The sequence below is a fragment of the Panicum virgatum genome, chromosome 6N (genome assembly GCF_016808335.1).
Source record: "Panicum virgatum strain AP13 chromosome 6N, P.virgatum_v5, whole genome shotgun sequence".
In the NCBI taxonomy this organism is placed as follows: domain Eukaryota; kingdom Viridiplantae; phylum Streptophyta; class Magnoliopsida; order Poales; family Poaceae; genus Panicum; species Panicum virgatum.
Genome location: NC_053150.1, coordinates 26325147 through 26338389, shown reverse-complemented (window position 1 = coordinate 26338389; position 13243 = coordinate 26325147).

The following is a 13243-nucleotide window of genomic DNA, read 5'->3' as shown; positions in this document are numbered from 1 at the left end:
TTGCATTAATTGCACCAGTTCACACCATTTCGCCCGGAGTTTCATGCAGTTACGAAACCATAACAAAAGCACCCAAACACTATGCAACACACCAAAACCTGAGTTTAGGGTCCAATGGGGTGGATTGGGTGCGTTCGTGGAGAAAAATCCCGCCATGATTCATGCCACGAGCTTTCGCTTTAATTGCACTAGTTCACCCGGTTTTGCATCGAGTTTCATGCGGTTACGAAACGATCCCAAATGCACCCAAACACTATGCAATGCACCAAAACAAGAGTTTAGGGTCCAATGGAGTGGATTGGGTGCGTTCGTTGCAAAAAATCCCGACGTGACTTCGTGGCACGAACTTTTGCATTAATTGCACCAGTTCTCCATATTTTGCATCGAGTTTCATGGAGTTACGAAATGCTCCCAAATGCACCCAAACACTATAACACACCAAAACATGAGTTTAGGGTCCAATGGTGTGGATTGGGTTTGTTCGTTGCGAAAAATCCCGACGTGAATTCGTGGCACAAACTTTTGCATTAATTGCACCAGTTCACCCTATTTTGCATCGAGTTTCGTGGAGTTACGAAATGATCCCAAATGCACCCAAACACTATACAACACACCAAAACATGAGTTTAGGGTCCAATGGTGTGGATTGGGTGTGTTCGTTGCGAAAAATCCGGATGTGACTTCGTGGCACGAACTTTTGCATTAATTGCACCAGTTCACACCATTTTGCACTGCATTTCATGCAGTTACGAAACCATAACAAATGCACCCAAACACTATGCAACGCACCAAAACTTTAGTTTAGGTTCCAATGGGGCGGATTGGGTGCGTTCGTGGAGAAAAATCATGGCATGACTTCGTGGCACGAGCTTACGCATTAATTGCACTAGTTCACCCTGTTTTGCTTCGAGTTTCATGCGGTTAAGAAATGATCCAAAATGCATCCAAACACTATGCAACGATCAAAACATGAGTTTAGGGTTCAATGGAGTGGATTGGGTGCGTTCGTTGCAAAAAATCCCGACGTGACTTCGTGGCACATACTTTTGCATTAATTGCACCAGTTCACACAGTTTTGCATCGAGTTTCATGCAGTTACGAAACGTTCCCAAATGCACCCAAACACTATTAAACGCACCAAAACATGAGTTTAGGGTCCAATGTGGTGGATTGGGTGCGTTCATTGCAAAAAATCCCGACGTGACTTCGTGGCACGTACTTTTGCATTAATTGTACCAGTTCACACTATTTTGCATCGAGTTTCATGCAGTTATGAAACGATCCAAATGCACCCAAACACTATGCAATGCACCAAAACATGAATTTAGGCTCCAATGGGGCGGATTGGGTGCGTTCGTTGCGAAAAATCCCGACGTGACTTCGTGGCACGAACTTTGTATTAATAGCACCAGTTCCCCCTATTTTGCATCGAGTTTCATGGAGTTACGAAATGTTCCCAAATGCACCCAAACACTATACAACACACCAAAACATGAGTTTAGGGTCCAATGGTGCGGATTGGGTGCGTTCGTTGCGAAAAATCCAGACGTGACTTCGTGGCACGAACTTTTGCATTAATTGCACCAGTTCACACCATTTCGCCCGGAGTTTCATGCAGTTACGAAACCATAACAAAAGCACCCAAACACTATGCAACACACCAAAACCTGAGTTTAGGGTCCAATGGGGTGGATTGGGTGCGTTCGTGGAGAAAAATCCCGCCATGATTCATGCCACGAGCTTTCGCTTTAATTGCACTAGTTCACCCGGTTTTGCATCGAGTTTCATGCGGTTACGAAACGATCCCAAATGCACCCAAACACTATGCAATGCACCAAAACAAGAGTTTAGGGTCCAATGGAGTGGATTGGGTGCGTTCGTTGCAAAAAATCCCGACGTGACTTCGTGGCACGAACTTTTGCATTAATTGCACCAGTTCTCCATATTTTGCATCGAGTTTCATGGAGTTACGAAATGCTCCCAAATGCACCCAAACACTACAACACACCAAAACATGAGTTTAGGGTCCAATGGTGTGGATTGGGTGTGTTCGTTGCGAAAAATCCCGACGTGAATTCGTGGCACAAACTTTTGCATTAATTGCACCAGTTCACCCTATTTTGCATCGAGTTTCGTGGAGTTACGAAATGATCCCAAATGCACCCAAACACTATACAACACACCAAAACATGAGTTTAGCGTCCAATGGTGTGGATTGGGTGTGTTCGTTGCGAAAAATCCGGATGTGACTTCGTGGCACGAACTTTTGCATTAATTGCACCAGTTCACACCATTTTGCACTGCATTTCATGCAGTTACGAAACCATAACAAATGCACCCAAACACTATGCAACGCACCAAAACTTTAGTTTAGGTTCCAATGGGGCGGATTGGGTGCGTTCGTGGAGAAAAATCATGGCATGACTTCGTGGCACGAGTTTACGCATTAATTGCACTAGTTCACCCTGTTTTGCTTCGAGTTTCATGCGGTTAAGAAATGATCCAAAATGCATCCAAACACTATGCAACGATCAAAACATGAGTTTAGGGTTCAATGGAGTGGATTGGGTGCGTTCGTTGCAAAAAATCCCGACGTGACTTCGTGGCACATACTTTTGCATTAATTGCACCAGTTCACACAGTTTTGCATCGAGTTTCATGCAGTTACGAAACGTTCCCAAATGCACCCAAACACTATTGAACGCACCAAAACATGAGTTTAGGGTCCAATGTGGTGGATTGGGTGCGTTCGTTGCGAAAAATCCTGACGTGACTTCGTGGCACAAACTTTTGCATTAATTGCACCAGTTCACACCGTTTTGCACCGAGTTTCATGCAGTTACGAAACCATAACAAATACACCCAAACACTATGCAACGCACCAAAACTTGAGTTTAGGGTCCAATGGGGTGGATTGGGTGCGTTCGTGGAGAAAAATCCCGTCATGACTTCATGCCACGAGCTTTCGCATTAATTGCACTAGTTCACCCTGTTTTGCATCGAGTTTCATGCGGTTACGAAATGATCCCAAATGCACCCAAACACTATACAACACACCAAAACATGAGTTTAGGTTCCAATGGAGTGGATTGGATGCGCTCATTGCAAAAAATACCGATGTGACTTCGTGGCACGTGCTTTTGGATTAATTGCACTAGTTCACATTGTTTTGCGCCGAGTTTCATGCAGTTACGAAACGATAACAAATGCACCCAAACACTATGCAACGCGCCAAAACATGAGTTTAGGGTCCAATGTGGTGGATTGGGTGCGTTCGTTTCGAAAAATCCTGACGTGACTTCGTGTTACGAACTTTTGCATTAATTGCACCAGTTCACACCATTTTGCACCGAGTTTCATGCAGTTACGAAATGATAACAGATGAACCCAAACACTATGAAACTTACCAAAACATGAGTTTAGGGTCTAATGCATGCATTCGCTGCGAAAAATCCCGACGTGACTTCGTGGCACAAACTTTTGCATTAATTGCACCAGTTCACCCTATTTTGCATCGAGTTTCATGGAGTTATGAAATGATCCCAAATGCACCCAAACACTATACAACACACCAAAACATGAGTTTAGGTTCCAATGGAGTGGACTGGGTGCGCTCGTTGCAAAAAATACCGATGTGACTTCGTGGCACGTGCTTTTGGATTAATTGCACTAGTTCACACTGTTTTGCACCGAGTTTCATGCAGTTACGAAACGATAACAAGTGCACCCAAACACTATGCAACGCACCAAAACTTGAGTTTAGGGTCCAATGTGGTGGATTGGGTGTGTTCGTAGAGAAAAATCCCGTCGTGCCTTCGTGGCACGAGCTTTCGCATTAATTGCACGGATTCACCCTGTTTTGCATCGAGTTTCATGCGGTTACGAAACGATCCCAAATGCACTGAAACACTATGCAATGCACCAAAACAAGAGTTTAGGGTCCAATGGAGTGGATTGGGTGCGTTCGTTGCAAAAAAATCCCGACGTGACTCCGTGGCACGTACTTTTGTATTAATTGCACCAGTTCACATTGTTTTGCACCGAGTTTCATGCAGTTACGAAACGATCCCAAATGCACCCAAACACTATGCAACGCGCCAAAACATGAGTTTAGGGTCCAATGTGGTGGATTGGGTGCGTTCGTTTCGAAATATCCCGACGTGACTTCGTGTTACGAACTTTTGCATTAATTGCACCAGTTCACACCATTGTGCACCGAGTTTCATGCAGTTACGAAATGATAACAGATGAACCCAAACACTATGAAACTTTCCAAAACATGAGTTTAGGGTCTAATGCATGCATTCGCTGCGAAAAATCCCGACGTGACTTCGGGGCACAAACTTTTGCATTAATTGCACCAGTTCACCCTATTTTGCATCGAGTTTCATGGAGTTACGAAATGATCCCAAATGCACCCAAACACTATACAACACACCAAAACATGAGTTTAGGGTCCAATGGAGAGGATTGGGTGCGTTCATTGCAAAAAATACCGATGTGACTTCGTGGCACGTGCTTTTGCATTAATTGCACTAGTTCACACTGTTTTGCACCGAGTTTCATGCAGTTACGAAACGATCCCAAATGCACCCAAACACTATGCAACGCACCAAAACATGAGTTTAGGGTACAATGTGGTGGATTGGGTGTGTTCGTAGAGAAAAATCCCGTCGTGATTTCGTGACACGAGCTTTCGCATTAATTGCACGGATTCACCCTGTTTTGCATCGAGTTTCATGCGGTTACGAAACGATCCCAAATGCACCCAAACACTATGCAATGCACCAAAACAAGAGTTTAGGGTCCAATGGAGTGGATTGGGTGCGTTCGTTGCAAAAAATCCCGACGTGACTTCGTGGCACGTACTTTTATATTAATTGCACCAGTTCACACTGTCTTGCACCAAGTTTCATGCAGTTACGAAACGATCCCAAATGCACCCAAACACTATGCAACGCGCCAAAACATGAGTTTAGGGTCCAATGTGGTGGATTGGGTGCGTTCGTTTCGAAAAATCCCGACGTGACTTCGTGTTACGAACTTTTGCATTAATTGCACCAGTTCACACCATTTTGCACCGAGTTTCATGCATTTATGAAATGATAACAGATGAACCCAAACACTATGAAACTTACCAAAACATGAGTTTAGGGTTCAATGGGATGGATTGGGTGCGTTCGTTGCGAAAAATCCCGACGTGACTTCGTGGCACGAACTTTTACATTAATTGCACCAATTCACACCGTTTTGCACGGAGTTTCATGCAGTTACGAAACCATAACAAAAGCACCCAAACACTATGCAATGCACCAAAACTTGAGTTTAGGGTCCAATGGGGTGGATTGGGTGTGTTCGTGGAGAAAAATCCCGGCATGACTTCATGTCACGAGCTTTCGCATAAATTACACTAGTTCACCCTGTTTTGCATCGAGTTTCATGCGGTTACGAAACTATCCCAAATGCACCCAAACATTATGCAACACACCAAAACATGAGTTTAGGGTCCAAAGGAGTGGATTGGGTGCGTTCATTGCAAAAAATCCCGACGTGACTTCGTGGCATGTACTTTTGCATTAATTGCTCTAGTTCACATTTTTTTGCACCGAGTTTCATGCAGTTACGAAACGATCCGAAATGCTCCCAAACACTATGCAGCGCACCAAAACATGAGTTTTGGGTCCAATGTAGTGGATTGGGTGCGTTCGTTGCGAAAAATCCTAACGTGACTTCGTGGCACAAACTTTTGCATTAATTGCACTAGTTCACCGTGATTGCATCGAGTTTCATGGAGTTACGCAATAATCCCAAATGCACCTAAACACTATACAACACACCAAAACATGAGTTTAGGGTTCAATGGGACGGATTAGGTGCGTTTGTTGCGAAAAATCGGGACGTGGCTTCGTGGAACGAACTTTTGCATTAATTGCACTAGTTCACACCGTTTTGCACCGAGTTTCATGCAGTTACGAAACCGTAACAAATGCACCCAAACACTATGCAACGCACCAAAACTTGAGTTTAGGGTCCAATGGGGTGGATTGGGTGCGTTCGTGGAGAAACATCCTGGCATGACTTCATGGCACGAGCTTTCGCAATAATTGCACTAGTTCACCCTGTTTTGCATCGAGTTTCATGCGGTTACGAAACGATCCAAAATGCATCCAAACACTATGCAACGCACCAAAACATGAGTTTAGGGTCCAATGGAGTGGATTGGGTTCGTTCATTGCAACAAATCCCGACGTGACTTCGTGGCATGTACTTTTGCATTAATTGCACCAGTTCACACTATTTTGCATCGAGTTTCATGCAGTTATGAAACGATCCCAAATACACCCAAACACTATGTGATGCACCAAAACATGAGTTTGCGGTCCAATGGGGCGGATTGGGTGCGTTCATTGGAAAAAAATCCCGACGTGACTTCATGGCACGTACATTTGCATTAATTGCACTAGTTCCCACTGTTTTGCATCGAGTTTCAAGCAGTTATGAAACGATCCCAATTGCACCCATACACTATGCAACGCACAAAAACATGAGATTCGGGTCCAATGTGGTGGATTGGGTGCGTTCGTTGCGAAAAATCCCGACATGTCTTCGTGGCACGAACTTTTGCATTAATTGCACAAGTTCACACTGTTTTGCACTGAGTTTCAAGCATTTACGAAATGATAACAGATGAACCCAAACACTATGAAACTTACCAAAACATGAGTTTAGGGTCCAATGGGATGGATTGGGTGCATTCGTTGCGAAAAATACCGATGTGACTTCGTGGCACGAACTTTTGCATTAATTGCACCAGTTCACACTGTTTTGCACGGAGTTTCATGCAGCTACAAAACCATAACAAAAGCACCCAGACACTATGCAATGCACCAAAACTTGAGTTTCGGGTCCAATGGTGTGGATTGGGTGTGTTCGTGGAGAAAAATCCCGGCATGACTTCATGCCACAAGCTTTCGCATTAATTGCACTAGTTCACCCTGTTTTGCATCGAGTTTCATGCGGTTACGAAACGATCCCAAATGCACCCAAACACTATGCAACACACCAAAACATGAGTTTAGGGTCCAAAGGAGTGGATTGGGTGCGTTCATTGCAAAAAATCCCGACGTGACTTCGTGGCACGTACTTTTGCATTAATTGCTCTAGTTCACAATTTTTTGCACCGAGTTTCATGCAGTTACGAAACGATCTGAAATGCTCCCAAACACTATGCAGCGCACCAAAACATGAGTTTAGGATCCAATGTGGTGGATTGGGTGCGTTCGTTGCGAAAAATCTTAACATGACTTCGTGGCATGAACTTTTGCATTAATTGCACCAGTTCACACTGTTTTGCATCGAGTTTCATGGAGTTACGAAATAATCCCAAATGCACCCAAACACTATACAACACACAAAAACATGAGTTTAGGGTTCAATGGGGCGGATTAGGTGCGTTTGTTGCGAAAAATCAGGACGTGGCTTCGTGGAACGAATTTTTGCATTAATTGCACTAGTTCACACCGTTTTGCACCGAGTTTCATGCAGTTAGAAAACCATAACAAATGAACCCAAACACTATGCAACGCACCAAAACTTGAGTTTAGGGTCCAATGGGGTGGATTGGGTGCGTTCGTGGAGAAACATCCTGGCATGACTTCATGGCACGAGCTTTCGCAACAATTGCACTAGTTCACCCTGTTTTGTATCGAGTTTCATGCGGTTACGAAACGATCCAAAATGCATCCAAACACTATGAAACTTACCAAAACATGAGTTTAGGGTCTAATGGGATGGATTGGGTGCGTTCGTTGCGAAAAATACCGACGTGACTTCGTGGCACGAACTTTTGCATTAATTGCACCAGTTCACACTGTTTTGCACGGAGTTTCATGCGGTTACGAAACCATAACAAAAGCACCCAAACACTATGCAATGCACCAAAACTTGAGTTTCGGGTCCAATGGGGTGGATTGGGTGTGTTCGTGGAGAAAAATCCCAGCATGACTTCATGCCACGAGCTTTCGCATTAATTGCACTAGTTCACCCTGTTTTGCATCGAGTTTCATGCGGTTACGAAACGATCCCAAATGCACCCAAACACTATGCAACACCCCAAAACATGAGTTTAGGGTCCAAAGGAGTGGATTGAGTGCGTTCATTGCAAAAAATCCCGACGTGACTTCGTGGCACGTACTTTTGCATTAATTGCTCTAGTTCACATTTTTTTGCACCGAGTTTCATGTAGTTACGAAACGATCTGAAATGCTCCCAAACACTATGCAGCGCACCAAAACATGAGTTTAGGGTCCAATGTGGTGGATTGGGTGCGTTCGTTGCGAAAAATCCTGACGTGACTTCGTGGCACGAACTTTTGCATTAATTGCACCAGTTCACCCTGTTTTGCATCGAGTTTCATGGAGTTACGAAATAATCCCAAATGCACCTAAACACTATACAACACACCAAAACATGAGTTTAGGGTTCAATGGGGCGGATTAGGTGCGTTTGTTGCGAAAAATCAGGACGTGGCTTCGTGGAACGAATTTTTGCATTAATTGCACTAGTTCACACCGTTTTGCACCGAGTTTCATGCAGTTACAAAACCATAACAAATGAACCCAAACACTATGCAACGCACCAAAACTTGAGTTTAGGGTCCAATGGGGTGGATTGGGTGCGTTCGTGGAGAAACATCCTGGCATGACTTCATGGCACGAGCTTTCGCAATAATTGCACTAGTTCACCCTGTTTTGTATCGAGTTTCATGCGGTTACGAAACGATCCAAAATGCATCCAAACACTATGCAACGCACCAAAACATGAGTTTAGGGTCCAATGGAGTGGATTGGGTGCGTTCATTGCTACAAATCCCGACGTGACTTCGTGGCATGTACTTTTGCATTAATTGCACCAGTTCACACTGTTTTGCATCAAGTTTCATGCAGTTATGAAACGATCCCAAATACACCCAAACACTATGCGATGCACCAAAACATGAGTTTAGGGTCCAATGGGGCGGATTGGGTGCGTTCGTTTCGAAAAATCCCGATGTGACTTCGTGGCACGAACTTTTGCATTAATTGCACCAGTTCACCCTATTTTGCATCGAGTTTCATGGACTTACCAAATGATCACAAATGCACCCAAACACTATGCAACACACCAAAACATGAGTTTAGGGTCCAAAGGAGTGGATTGGGTGCGTTCATTGCAAAAAAATCCCGACGTGACTTCATGGCACGTACATTTGCATTAATTGCACTAGTTCCCACTGTTTTGCATTGAGTTTCAAGCAGTTATGAAACGATCCCAATTGCACCCATACACTATGCAACGCACCAAAACATGAGTTTAGGGTCCAATGTGGTGGATTGGGTGCGTTCGTTTCGAAAAATCCCGACGTGACTTCGTGTTACGAGCTTTTGTATTAATTGCACCAATTCACACCGTTTTCACCGAGTTTTATGCAGTTACGAAAATGATAATAGATGAACCCAAACACTATGAAACATACCAAAACATGACTTTAGGGTCCAATGGGGTGGATTGGGTGCGTTCATTGCGAAAAATTCCGATGTGACTTCGTGGCACGAAATTTTGCATTAATTGCACCAGTTCACCCTATTTTGCATCGAGTTTCATGGAGTTACGAAATGATCCCAAATGCACCCAAACACTATACAACACACCAAAACATGAGTTTAGGGTCCTATGGTGTGGATTGGGTGTTCGTTGCGAAAAATCCGGATGTGACTTCGTGGCACGAACTTTTGCATTAATTGCACCAGTTCACACCATTTTGCACTGCGTTTCAAGCAGTTACGAAACCATAACATATGCACCCAAACACTATGCAACGCACCAAAACTTTAGTTTAGGTTCCAATGGGGCGGATTGGGTGCGTTCGTGGAGAAAAATCATGGCATGACTTCATGGCACGAGCTTACGCATTAATTGCACTAGTTCACCCTGTTTTGCATCGAGTTTCATGCAGTTACGAAATGATCCAAAATGCATCCAAACACTATGCAACGATCAAAACATGAGTTTAGGGTTCAATGGAGTGGATTGGGTGCGTTCATTGCAACAAATCCCGACGTGACTTCGTGGCATGTACTCTTGAATTAATTGCACCAGTTCACACTGTTTTGCATCAAGTTTCATGCAGTTATGAAACGATCCCAAATACACCCAAACACTATGCGATGCACCAAAACATGAGTTTAGGGTCCAATGGGGCGGATTGGGTGCATTCGTTGCAAAAAATCCCTTATGTGACTTCGTGGCACGAACTTTTGCATTAATTGCACCAGTTCACCCTATTTTGCATCGAGTTTCATGGACTTACCAAATGATCCCAAATGCACCCAAACACTATGCAACACACCAAAACATGAGTTTAGGGTCCAAATGAGTGGATTGGGTGCGTTCATTGCAAAAAAATCCCGACGTGACTTCATGGCACGTACATTTGCATTAATTGCACTAGTTCCCACTATTTTGTATCGAGTTTCAAGCAGTTACGAAACGATCCCAATTGCACCCATACACTATGCAACGCACCAAAACATGAGTTTAGGGTCCAATGTGGTGGATTGGGTGCGTTCGTTTCGAAAAATCCCGACGTGACTTCGTGTTACGAGCTTTTGCATTAATTGCACCAGTTCACCCTATTTTGCATCGAGTTTGATGGAGTTACGAAATGATCCCAAATGCACCCAAACACTATACAACACACCAAAACATGAGTTTAGGGTCCAATGGTGTGGATTGGGTGTGTTCGTTGCGAAAAATCCGGATGTGACTTCGTGGCACGAACTTTTGCATTAATTGCAACAGTTCACACCGTTTTGCACTGCGTTTCATGCAGTTACGAAACCATAACAAATGCACCCAAACACTATGCAACGCACCAAAACTTTAGTTTAGGTTCCAATGGGGCGGATTGGGTGCGTTCGTGGAGAAAAATCATGGCATGACTTCATGGCATGAGCTTACGCATTAATTGCACTAGTTCACCCTGTTTTGCATCGAGTTTCATGCGGTTACGAAATGATCCAAAATGCATCCAAACACTATGCAACGATCAAAACATGAGTTTAGGGTTCAATGGAGTGGATTGGGTGCGTTCATTGCAAAAAATCCCGACGTGACTTCGTGGCACATACTTTTGCATTAATTGCACCAGTTCACACAGTTTTGCATCGAGTTTCATGCAGTTACGAAACGTTCCCAAATGCACCCAAACACTATTGAACGCACCAAAACATGAGTTTTGGGTCCAATGTGGTGGATTGGGTGCGTTCGTTTCGAAATATCCCGACGTGACTTCGTGGCACGAACTTTTGCATTAATTGGACCAGTTCACACCGTTTTGCACCGAGTTTCATGCAGTTACGAAACCATAACAAATACACCCAAACACTATGCAACGCACCAAAACTTGAGTTTAGGGTCCAATGGGGAGGATTGGGTGCGTTCGTGGAGAAAAATCCTGGCATGACTTCATGGCACGAACTTTCGCATTAATTGCACTAGTTCACCTTGTTTTGCATCGAGTTTCATGCGGTTACAAAACGATCCCAAATGCACCCAAACACTATGCAACGCACCAAAACATGAGTTTAGGGTCCAATGGAGTGGATTGGGTGCGTTCATTGCAACAAATCCCGACGTGACTTCGTGGCATGTACTTTTGCATTAATTGCACCAGTTCACACTGTTTTGCATCAAGTTTCATGCAGTTATGAAACGATCCCAAATACACCCAAACACTATGCGATGCACCAAAACATGAGTTTAGGGTCCAATGGGGCGGATTGGCGGCGTTCGTTGCAAAAAATCCTGACGTGACTTCGTGGCACGAACTTTTGCATTAATTGCACCAGTTCACCCTATTTTGCATCGAGTTTCATGGACTTACCAAATGATCCCAAATGCACCCAAACACTATGCAACACACCAAAACATGAGTTTAGGGTTCAAAGGAGTGGATTGGGTGTGTTCATTGCAAAAAAATCCCGACGTGACTTCATGGCACGTACATTTGCATTAATTGCACTAGTTCCCACTGTTTTGCATCGAGTTTCAAGCAGTTACGAAACGATCCCAATTGCACCCATACACTATGCAACGCACCAAAACATGAGTTTAGGGTCCAATGTGGTGGATTGGGTGCGTTCGTTTCGAAAAATCCCGACGTGACTTCGTGTTACGAACTTTTGCATTAATTGCACCAGTTCACACCGTTTTGCACTGCGTTTCATGCAGTTACGAAACCATAACAAATGCACCCAAACACTATGCAACGCACCAAAACTTTAGTTTAGGTTCCAATGGGGCGGATTGGGTGCGTTCGTGGAGAAAAATCGTGGCATGACTTCATGGCACGAGCTTACGCATTAATTGCACTAGTTCACCCTGTTTTGCATCGAGTTTCATGCGGTTACGAAATGATCCAAAATGCATCCAAACACTATGCAACGATCAAAACATGAGTTTAGGGTTCAATGGAGTGGATTGGGTGCGTTCGTTGCAAAAAATCCCGACGTGACTTCGTGGCACATACTATTGTATTAATTGCACCAGTTCACACAGTTTTGCATCGAGTTTCATGCAGTTACGAAACATTCCCAAATGCACCCAAACACTATTGAACGCACCAAAACATGAGTTTATGGTCCAATGTGGTGGATTGGGTGCGTTCGTTGCGAAAAATCCTGACGAGACTTCGTGGCACGAACTTTTGCATTAATTGCACCAGTTCACACCGTTTTGCACCGAGTTTCATGCAGTTACGAAACCATAACAAATACACCCAAACACTATGAAACGCACCAAAACTTGAGTTTAGGGTCCAATGGGGAGGATTGGGTGCGTTCGTGGAGAAAAATCCTGGCATGATTTCATGGCACGAACTTTCTGCATTAATTGCACTAGTTCACCTTGTTTTGCATCGAGTTTCATGCGGTTACAAAACGATCCCAAATGCACCCAAGCACTATGCAACACACCAAAACATGAGTTTAGGGTCCAATGGAGTGGATTGGGTGTGTTCATTGCAAAAAATACCTATGTGACTTCGTGGCACGTGCTTTTGCATTAATTGCACTAGTTCACACTGTTTTGCAACGAGTTTCATGCAGTTACGAAACGATCCTAAATGCACCCAAACACTATGCAACGCACCAAAACATGAGTTTATGGTCCAATGTGGTAGATTGGGTGCGTTCGTTGCGAAAAA